The sequence below is a fragment of the Bombus terrestris genome, chromosome 12, assembly GCF_910591885.1.
Source record: "Bombus terrestris chromosome 12, iyBomTerr1.2, whole genome shotgun sequence".
Taxonomy (NCBI): domain Eukaryota; kingdom Metazoa; phylum Arthropoda; class Insecta; order Hymenoptera; family Apidae; genus Bombus; species Bombus terrestris.
The window spans coordinates 99,047-110,761 of record NC_063280.1 but is presented as its reverse complement, the minus strand read 5'-3'; the positions used below and the strand labels follow the sequence as shown (position 1 = coordinate 110,761).

Sequence of the window (11,715 nt, the reverse complement as noted above, 5' to 3'; positions counted from 1 at the left end):
CGATCAACAACCATGAAATCTCTGTTTTGTCAATCCATTTAGAAGAATATTTTTTCTATACGGTTAGTTAAAAAAATGATGTCGTAAGAATCAGGATGTCATGATAAAGTACATGATGGACCAATTATAAGCGGAATCCACGAAACCATTAACAGCAGATTTCCAAGGTCGAATCGTAACCTTCGTGAATCATACCTTCCTCCTTGTTTCAACTTCTCTGTCTCTGTCTAAATATACTAAGTTTTATCACCATTCTCTTTCCAAAAAATTGCATCATTTCTCATACTTTTTGTTCTCTTTGTCTATTTCTTTGCAGTTTCTGAGATAAAGCGAAAGAAGTCTAAATGATGAATTTTCGTCAATAAATAAGTAGTTACTAACGTCTTGTTCGCGAACTTTTCAAATCCATGTCACTTGTCTCATGGAAATATCGATGACGCTTGATTGAAATCTGCGAATTGTACTTTGATCGCGTAGTTCGATCGGTTTCGTTTTCTTAGTTTCTAATTGTAACATTATCATGTTACAATTAAATAAATGGCGTGGTGAATACCAGTTACATATCTGGTATTCATATGACTCATACTGCACTTTTCCTTTTTGAAATTCCCAACACATACATAGGATAGATATATATACATGCGAATTGCACGGATACACGTGTTTCGAATTTATAATTAATGTATTTATAATATGTCGTTAACAACAAGTTGTTAATATGTTCCAAATGTTAATTTATTTTTTAGCTCAGTGTGTGTATAGCGAAAACAATTTTTTTTACTGTAGCAGTTTCGATTATTCTTTATCTACATACATAGTGAATAACTCAATTCAGGAAAAAGAAATGAAACAGTTATACATATATATTTATTATTATTTACTATATAATATATATACATTAATTATATTTATAATTAATTATACATTAAATATACAATAAATATAAATAATATAATTTGTATATGTATAGTACGCAATAAAATTTGTTAAGCTGTTTACATATTTTAGTACTTGCTGTATTTGCCGATCCAACCAACTGTTCTTTAGTTTTCTTCGGAAACAAATCGTCAGTTCTACGTCACTTGCTTTTATGCTCACAGTAAGTACATGTCACAATTAGGAAAAAGAATAATGCTAGTACGATTACATAATCATGGAAGGTTCACGTTTTTATTTATATATGTACGACGAGGTGTAATCGATATACGTATTCGATACAAAATATAAGTTCTATAAAATAATGCCCGATTAATACATAATAATCAGTTGTTGGATAGTATGAAGCTCAACAACAATTACAAACATTAGCGATGAAACGCAACTGATACTAAATAAATAAATAAATAAATAAATAAACAAATAAATAAATAAACGAGTAAACGAGTAAACGAGTAAACGAGTAAACGAATAAACGAATAAATAAATAAATACGTAAATGAAACAAATAAATTAAATAAAAAAATAAATAAATACGTAAATGAAACAAATAAATTAAATAAAAAAATTAATTAATTAATTGAATTTTTAAGAACCTGTTATTTGCTCGGTTTTTAAATTTTACTGGTATTCGTTTCGATGCTACTTAAAATCCACCCACTACATAGCGCAACTATTTTATGCTATATTTCTAATTGTATATACGTCAGAAAATTGGACATCATTCGTGTCCTCGTGTTCTTTGTTACTTCATACTGCTATACGTACTTAAAAAATTAAGCAATATTCAAAACATCAAGCAACATAATATTGTGAAAGGAGTGCTTTATACACGAGCCAGCGATATTACATACCTTATGCGTGCGTTGAAGTTACCAGACGTTCTTGAAAGAGACACACTACTCATCACAATGCCAACAAGTAAACAATTTTTTCGTGCTACCATGTATTTAATTTTCATCTCAGTGTGTCTACAGTGTCATACGACATAAAACACAAAGGATCACAGTTCAAAGTTACATCTAGACAATTAGACACCTAGAAAATTTCAATAACCATGTCAGCATAGAATTTTCCGGATTTCCTAAAGGAAATTTTCATTTACAAAGTGAAAAAAATAAGTGAAAAAAAGGTAGAACTTTTTGATAATAACATGTAAGTATATTTATTAGAATGTTGACCTTCATATCGATACTAATACACAAGTGTGAACATTAGAGTATCGATCTTCACATCGAAAGGAAGATCTCATTGAGCCATCCGCAGCGAGTTTTAGAGCATTAAGAAATCGGCAAGGATCGTTTATACTTAAAATTATACGTATGTTGGAACAAGTTGTCTACTGGAAATTTTGTAATTCATAAGGATAATGCAGCAAAGCTCGATTATCCAAATCTGCACGATTTCCAGGCTACTCACGTTCGCATTAAAATATGAATTGACGAGGAGATTTCCACGATCTGATGTATCATTTTCACTCGATGTTGAGTTTACGACGCGCACGAGTTTCTGAAGCACGTTTCGTGACCTGCAGCAAATTACAATCTACCTATATCATACGTTTAAAGTCAAGGTTTGCTCCGAATATTTTTAAAAATATGTAGAACATTCGATACTGAAATTTGCGAGCTTTTTGCGTGTCTTTTGTTTTTGGGAGATATCTAATGCTGAATATGGTGACTTGTATTCCGGTTAAGGATCAAGGTCAAGTTTCTTGCGGTAGTTGCTTCTTTTTCACGGTGATTACATATACGACACTGTAACTTGAACCGACTGTTTAAACGGGTTCGCAGTCTAGTCGTTGATTATGTAACTGCGTAGTTGCTGATCAAACCCGTTTAAAGAATCTTAGACATGTTATAAAAAATGATGAAGTTTCTAAAAACCAGTCGGTTCCTTATTCCTTCTTTGTACTTTTTATGATATGTAAGATCTAATAAATTTTTCATTACTTTATCAGCCAAAAAAACTTTTTCTTTTGTTTCTTACATTAGGAAATTAATTAATAATCATCTTTTCGTTAATAACTTGTTCTCCTGCTACTGCATTTGAATTCAATTGGACTATAACTAATCATAAAATGCATGGTAGAAAGACTAATCGGGCGTATGACTGTTTGTTTTAAGTGGAAAAGACACAGTGACAGTTAAAAATTAATTTCTCTAAATTATTTTTCTATCTTTTCTATTCTATATTATTTTCTATCTAGTGTAATGTATAAAGTCATATGCTACTACGTATATTTTTTTTCCTCATCATTTTTTGTACATAATATGTTTCACTTATTTGTTGCGTCGTTATATAGATATATACTCTCTGTTATCATTGAATGTTATAATTAACACTAGAGCTACCAGTCTGAAACACGAATCTAAATATTTCCTTTCACCTAAATATTTCTAAATGTTTTTAGTAATTATAAAAGAGGAAAGTCTGAAAACAATCGTTCTGACGGATTTGATAGTTGTAATATTAAAGAAAGATTTCTAAATATTGATATTTTGTTAGCAATTTTCTTCCGTTACACATTGACTGTGTCGTTATTGCTATTGTATAATTTAATAATAAATTCATATTTTATCGCAGCTAATCAAAGGAGTAGAGATTTACATATTTATAAAATTTATTAAAAAAGAATTGTCTTGTCCCTCCATTGCTCACTTTCTTTGTAAAGCGTAGACAGTTTGCAGTTTCTGCATGATTTCAACATTCTTCTGTTATTTTTCGACGAGGGAATGCAATCGAGATTTAAATCGACGCACATGTCGCCAATTTAAAACTCGTAATACGACTGGACGCGATGGAAATCCGTGCGTGTTCCGGAGAGATGGCAGACGATCGGTTACGATTAGATTTGTGACTTGATTACGTCGATTTTGGAAGATTTGTGATCTTCGTATTGTGTCTTCTTTGAAAATAGCGTGTCGCTGTAGAGTACCTACATAGAATCTTCTCATTAATTTATTATGTAAAAAGTCACGGTATATATTTATTCATTGTTTATCATGTTGAAGATTCAGGTTCGCTTTTTCACAGTTAATTGATAGTATGTGTGATGACAATTATAAGAAACAAATTGCCTTTTTTCTCAATCGTAGCAGTTCTTCAGATGAATAACTTAACACGTTGCATAATTAATAAGGAAAATGGAAGATTTTATAAAACGATGTCCATAAAATAGCGTTGTAACAAAAAACTCAAAAAGAGATAAAGCAAACAGTAGCGTAAAATATAATATATCAATGAAAAGTAAAGGGCGCGCATAATGTGGATCTTCATGGATTGTAAGGGAGTTGTTTGATAAAAAATGTCCCTCTTCCCAATAAAACTTCAGAATTTTTTATGTATATTTTTGTTTTGTATCATCAGAATTTTTTAAGAAAGGAAAATAATTTTAATAGTAATTAAATTGAACACTTTAAAAGCGTGCCAACAATAGATAAGTCTCTAGTAAAACTGATTTTATTGTAAGTATTAAAATCGAACGCCTATCAAACTGCAACTCTCTCGCGTCCGGAGATGTAATGTGTGGAAATGTACATGTCGCCAATTATTCCATTTAGATAAGAAACCTGTTTTCTAGAAACAGCAGAGAGAGAGAGAGAGAGAGAGAGAGAGAGAGAAAGAGAAAGAGAGAAAGAGAAAGAGAGAGAAAAACATTATGATCAATTTGTAAATTGGGACATATTTTATAGTCGCAGTAGATAGAAATCGCGCGCCGTCCGAAGACTTTACTATACAATGTGTCTAATTACGAGTCAATTGGAGATTAGTCACTTTTTCATGTTGGCGAATAAAAAAGAAAATGTATTATAGATTACAAAAAATGGGCTACTATCTGTAATATTATTAATGTAAAATATACTTATGAAATACTTGTAATATACTTATGGAAAATATATAACCATAACATATTCATTAAATAAAATATTATTTTATGAAAAGTGTTAATACATTATACTTTTTCCAAAGTTTATAAACGCTACATGTATTATTTATATTACATTTCAGTGTTCTTTTCATCCTTTAAAAAAAAACGTATAAGAAAGACTCGTGTATAATTATATGTTAACGCGTCCCTATCAGAAACTTAGAGTTAATAATTCTTCAATAGTTGCATGATAAAGCAAGTTGTCGTCTTAACTTTGATTATCCCTCTCCTTTATAATAGTTATTCCAGAGCAATCTGTCAATATTGTTTGTTGATTTTTTACGTAACTAGGTAAATATTACGTCATATAGATATTTGTCGAGGAAATAGCTGAGATAAATATCAGTTTCGTGAAGCAATTTCTTTCTTTGGAGAGAATCTGCTTCTTGCTTTGGGGAGAATTGTATGTTACAATACAAATAAATGCAAATGTGTATATAATGACAATGATAAATTGTACACAGTTTTCATTTGGAATAATAGCAAAACAAGTTTTCCTTACCTAACTTGTTTTCATGTACTTTTGATATTTTTTGTGCCGTGTTATTGTATCGGATGAAAAATGAGCCTGGAGAAATTTGTAGACCATATCGTTAAGTAATTTTCATTTGAATAGACAAAGGGATAGTTGCATCAAATGTATAGAAGAAATACTTCGATTAATTCAGAAAATTGCATATATTTGAATAACACTTCTCTGTTTATTTTTCGCAATAATGTAATTGCTTTTCTTTTTCTCTTTTTTTCATTATATAAAAGACATGACTAAGGGGAAGAACCGCAGCGAGATTTTTATTGCGATGTTTTCGTGTTAATTAGTTATTATTTTAGTTCATTTTCGTAAATCGTCTTTTTTTATTCTAGTTCTTACGAAATTTGCTTTGATTATGCATAATTCATACGTTTAAGTTTAAGCAAACATTATCTGTTGTGTTAAAAATATCCATATATGAAGTATAACCGAATGAAATGAAATGCAAAACTCTCCACAAATATCACCAAGAATATAAACTAGCGCTTATTTGGTTTCCTATATGTATCCATACAAAGACATAAAATATAATCACTTGATTCGATGCATAGATAAGCCCCATGTGGAAATATTCATAAGGTTAAAAGTTAACGACTCTATTGAAAAAGCATCGATTGTTTGTATAAAAGTGTCTGGTTTCTGAGAATCTCCGAGGTTTGTTAGCATTTACGCTATTATAATGGTAAATCGGAAATCATGTTTAAAACCGCATACCATCTATAAAAATACAATCATGATTTATCGCGATTTACGTATACTTTCCTCAAAACTGACATTTTGACATTTTCAGCAGTTACACATCGCGTATGTTTCATGGATCTGCGAGTCGCACTTAGACGCCGTTATTAAGAACATTTTTATTAAATTCGTGTTGATTTCCTCCTCATTTAAATATTTGTTTTAAAGTTATAAATTTATTATACATTTTAAACATTATCCTGGGCGATTGCCGAATATTTACAAATTAACATGCTTCTTGAAAGTAGCATTCGTCTAACGAATAATTAATTAATATGTGCGGTTTATATCTCTTCTCGTTAGTTGCAGAAACATTTAAGTGGTCTTTTAATTGTTTAAAACATTTCATATAAAATTTTCCATGGAACCATCAATCGTCGTTGTTGCGATTTGCGTTGAATGTTCTCTGTGTGAATTTCACAATATGCAAATTTGTCCAAGACTTTTATTTTTGGAAATTACCGATTTTACATCATAATACGATGACTCAGCCACTTTATATCTTTCTGACAACAATCTCCAAGTCCGCAAACTAAAATATCGGATTCTTATTTCGATCGAGCGAGTGAATCTCGCAAAATCTACCTGAAATTTTTCAACTCTCAATTTATTTCTTTCTAGAATGCTTTCGAACCTATAAAAACATTTTCATAAGATTAATCCCATAGTCAGCTTAGATGATTCGAATGATCCGATTATTTCGATTGCAAACTACGCTAATTTCTACTGCAAATTATATCACATTTCTATTTCTAATTTATATTTCTGCTTACATCTTGTAAGGGAAATTAGGCAAATGTTAAAATATTCTGATATTAAAAAATTCCTCTACCACAATATCAGAACCGAAATTAATATCTACTTTTTAATTTTAATAATTTTATTTATATGTATCTAAAAGAATTTTAAGGCAATTACAAAAAGAATTTGTCCTATTTTGCATCCATTATAGTAGACTTTGACACCATTTTTTTTTTTGACCGTTCCTAAACTTTTCAAGCAAATGATATTCGTTTTAATTATTGAAAACTATCCTATTTATAACTTATAATTATTTTTCTAAAAATCACTTTTTAAAACTAGTTTAACATCCGGATACACGATTGTGAATTACATGTTATAACAACATGTGAACATGTGAACCACAAATCAAAGCAAGCAACGGAGACCAGAGTGCTACGTAACAGAACCGCGTCTTCGGTTCATCTTTCGACACTCGGTGCTCCTTTCTACGAGATTACTAATATTAATTGAAGACAGCGCGCAGGCGCGCTCGTATTTGCAATAGTTGCCGGTTCGACGCAACGGCCGATTGCAAAATCGAATAGGGAGCCAATCATCGGAGGTAGCTGCAAATCTCTTGCTAAATACACTCGGTCCTTCTGCCTCTTTCCTCTCGTTTTCTTCCAGCTTCGCCACCATTCTGTGTCCCGACGGGCTCGACGAAAATTCGACAACTTCATGACTCGACGACTCGACGAAATTGCAACACGCGACGAACCGTCGCGGCGAGACAAACCGTCGCGCCGCGACGCAGAAAATGACTAAGAAGTTCGCTTCGAACGTGCACGATTGCACGCGTGACTGATTGCCCGCGCCGATTTTCTTCTAAAAGTCCATCTTGGCCAATCGTACGTAAGCGACTTCACCGCGCAATTGTTCATTCGCTTAACGATGCGTGAGGGTATTAACATTTTCTCTTCGCTTGAAATGTCACGTTCGCTACTTTGGGCTCTAGGCAATACATTTAAGGAAAAAGATTTGGGACGCCTTGGTGTCTTGTTTAGTTTGTACCATTTATAACCATATATGTTCTTACTGATTAATAGCTTTCGACTGTTTTGCAGTGTCAGCAATGCGCGATTGAAAAATCAGGCACGAGGAAAGATTTGAAATTAATAATTATGAAGTAGCCATGGCAGTCTTTTTTTCTTTGTAATTGAAAAATTAAGAGTTTTTATCAAGGAAATTCGGTTAATCTGAGGTGGTATATGTCCGTAATAATTGTAGTTGGCGGCTGTAGATATCGCTGCTGGGGTACTGCCATTTTTTGTCTAATTTTTTAATGCGTGGAAAAAAAATCGGACTCCGGTCGTCGGGATTCGCACCCGGGTTCCGAACGTTCGTAACCTAAGGCGCTAACCACTTTTTTTTTTTTTATCTTTGTTTATTAATTCCAGGTTTTTTACATATTTTTTTTACATCATTTTTTTTTCCAGAATAAACGCTGAATTCTAATTGTAGGGTGGTACAGGCAAGAGTACCGATACGCGACGGTACGACGTAGCCATGCATTATTACATTCTTTTCTCTCTTTTTTTTTTTTTTTTGAGATTATTAATGTTAAATAAAATAAAATTAAGCCGCTGTTGCGCTGTGCTTATGTACGATATTTTAATTTATGTCCTGAAAGCCTGGACGCAAAAACAGGACAGTTCGCTAGCCTATTAGGGAGGGGCTGGGAGGGGATGGACTGGGAGGGGTGGGGAGGGGTGTTCTGTGGGATTAGTATAATATTTGTTTATCTATTTACATATTTACATATGTACATATTTACACTTTTATTCGGTGAGCGTTGCCGTTCTGTGGCTCTTTATCTTGTTGTTTTTTGTTGTGGATTCCGTATCCACCAATATTTTTTTGTGTTTTTTCTGTGTTTGTCTTCTGTATCCTTTTGGAGGAGGGCCATGTTGTATCTCCACCTAGTGTCTGCCGTGCGGCCATCTAGGTTTTCCTCGTATCGAATAGATTTCATTCCTATTTTCCTTTGCATATGATAAATTATGGGTATGTTGTTTTGGTCTTGGAGATAGTTTCTTTCGTCTAGGTATAGAAAGGCTTCGGGGAGGATGTAGCCTGTTAACAGAGTGTTTTTGAAGTATGCGTCGTTTGGGTATAAGCAGCCGAAGATTAGGCTGTTTTCTTTGATCTTCGCGGCTTGCGAGAAGTGATTTCTCGTTAGTTTTAGGATGTGACAGTCGATGCGGTGGATGTTGGCTAAATCGTATATTTTTTTGTTTTTTACGTATTTTCTGTATCCGCTGTGTTCTGATCTGTAAATGCTCAGGCAAGCTCTGATGCATTTTCTTTCAAATATGCGAATTTTTTCCATTATTGACGCTGGTATGTTGTACTATATTGGACAGCCGTAGGTTATAATGGGTCTTATTAGCGATTGGTAGCACATGATTTTTACTTTGCTATCGAGAAGTCTGGAATAAAACAGCCTTTTTGTATTCCAAAAAGCTTTGCTGGCTTTGGAGAGTTGGATTTCGATGTGTTGCTTATAATTTAGTTTTTCATCTATGTTTATTCCTAGGTATTTTACGCAATTTTTGTGTGGTATGAGGTTCTCTTCGTTTGCTTTTTCTTTTAGGCGGAATTTCCTGACTTGTTCCCTTTCTGCTGGGCCGATTTTGCTTGTCATGGGTCTGAATAGTATGGTTTCGCATTTGCTTGCGTTAATTTTTAGTTTCCATGTATGATAGTAATCGCTGATTTTGTTAAAGAGTTCTTGCAGTTCTGTTGAGGCGCTAACCACTGCGCTGCCGTCGTCCGACATTAGTTACTGTCGAGTGGTCATATTTGGCTTGTCGAGTGCCGTCACAAATCTATGTTATTATCGATGTCTGTCTCATTCGCGATACATCCTTGTTAATGATAGTCTAATCTGTAGAATTTTCTAAAAATTAGCGCAGGTGAAAACTGCTGGAGATGATCACGTCTTCGGTTTTGTTTTTTTAGAATTAATATATGGCATCATTGATGCGCCCATCATTCGTGATACATTTTTATTAATGAATTTTTATTTGCAAAATTTTGTTTCAAATTGATGAGAACTGATGGAGATGATGAAAATTCTTCTTTTATTCCTTTTTAGAGTTCAGTTAATCGTATGAATCCGAGGAGTCACTGAAAAAACAAGGTTGAAAAATTCCGAATAGCGCGGTAGCGCTTGTCTTAATCGATTGCGAAAAGAAACAAGCGGCACAGTAGAGCTCGTCATATTTATTACTTTATGAAATACATCTATATTATTATATATGCATACTACTAATTTATAAATATTTTAAGTTTTGTTCAATAAAAATTATTCAGAATATAACAATGAAATACAAATTACTGTCAGTCATCCGTAGCATTCAAATGTACTGAGACTTTTCGACGCAAAATGTGAACGTGTGACTCAAATGATTAAATTATGTCGTTACTGGTATCTACATTATGCATCTACACTTCTGTTATTGTATTCTTGGTTGTCCAAAATTGATAAAAGTGAGAAGTGATAGAGATCATCATATCTTTGCGCTTATTTGTTATTATTTAAGCTAGGCTGCCAGAAATACAGATTTTTAAGTATTAATAAAAAGAACGAGAACAGATGATTTTTTTTAATCTTTTCCCGTTTATACCACAATCGTTTCATCGTTATATCAGGGAAGATAGAAACGATTTGACATTTTTATCGTAGAATATTTTATATGATCGCGATGATCCATATTCGGTGCTCACGTAGCATGAAAACGCATAAATATCGGTAAAAGTAAAGCGACCTGCCTTTTGATCGGTCTAAAAGCATTAACGTTTGAAAAGTAAAACGGTTCTATCTCGAAATCGCGTTTTCCTATACAATTTTTCTATTTCGTGAGCACGCATGAAAAAGTAAAAGTTGAAGTGCAATACCTTAACGATCGTTCAGTTCGACGAGTAGTTTTTAATTTTTAATTGAAAATATTGTTGCAGTTCGATTGCAGTTGATCGATGCGTAGGTAATTTTTGTCACTACTGCCAGTAATGTCTTCCTATCTTTTCGTTGCTTTTTAATTTTTTGTTTCTACTTTTTGTTATGTAAATTTCATCAGGAATGATAAAGCATTCGAAATATTTATGTTTTATGATTTTTCTGTTGGTCTTAATGAAGCATTCGTGGATGTCTTTCTGTCGCCCTTTCTCTCGAGCGCTTGCACATCGATCAAGATTCGAAAAGGACACGAACGTCAAAAGTACGATGTATGAACAACGTTTTTCTCAGTTTTCATTTGAAAAGTTTTCAGTTTTCATGAAAATAACGATCTTTCGTGCCATTCAATCGCTTTGAGTGTTTGTATAATCGTTTCCAAACGATTTCAATCGTCTCTCGTAATCATTTCCTTATGATTTCCATGTTATTGAAGAAATGTAGAGAGATTGTAAGTGTTTATTGTGTAAGTGTAAGTGAGTATTGTGATGTTAGAGTGCTTAGAGTCGTACAAAAGTAATCAATGTAGTCGGTGATGACAGTCAAATAATTATGAAACAAATCGTATTGACAAGATGCCTGATCCAAGATGTTTGATGGATCATTTATATCATGAAAGATAGAAAAAGCAGTCTCTTAATGTGAAAATTGAGTAATCATATAGACCAAAATTGATCGACCTTGATCTAGTGATCTTGATCGATCTAAAAAATCTGCATTTACATATATCTATGCACACTCTATGTCAGGAAATTCTATGTCCGGTAAAAACAGAACAGGTAATCTTTGTTAGATGAGTAGCGAATTTTTTCATTTAGTTATTTCACAAGGTTTATTGTG

At 32.8% G+C, this 11,715-nt stretch overlaps 1 protein-coding gene across 3 annotated transcripts in view; it reads left to right on the top strand.

Annotated features, from left to right (window-relative positions):
• LOC100644219 (elongation of very long chain fatty acids protein AAEL008004) overlaps positions 1 to 11,715 on the top strand; it is a 78,107-nt gene that overhangs the window by 23,798 nt on the left and 42,594 nt on the right. The gene's annotated exons all lie outside the window — the stretch shown is intronic.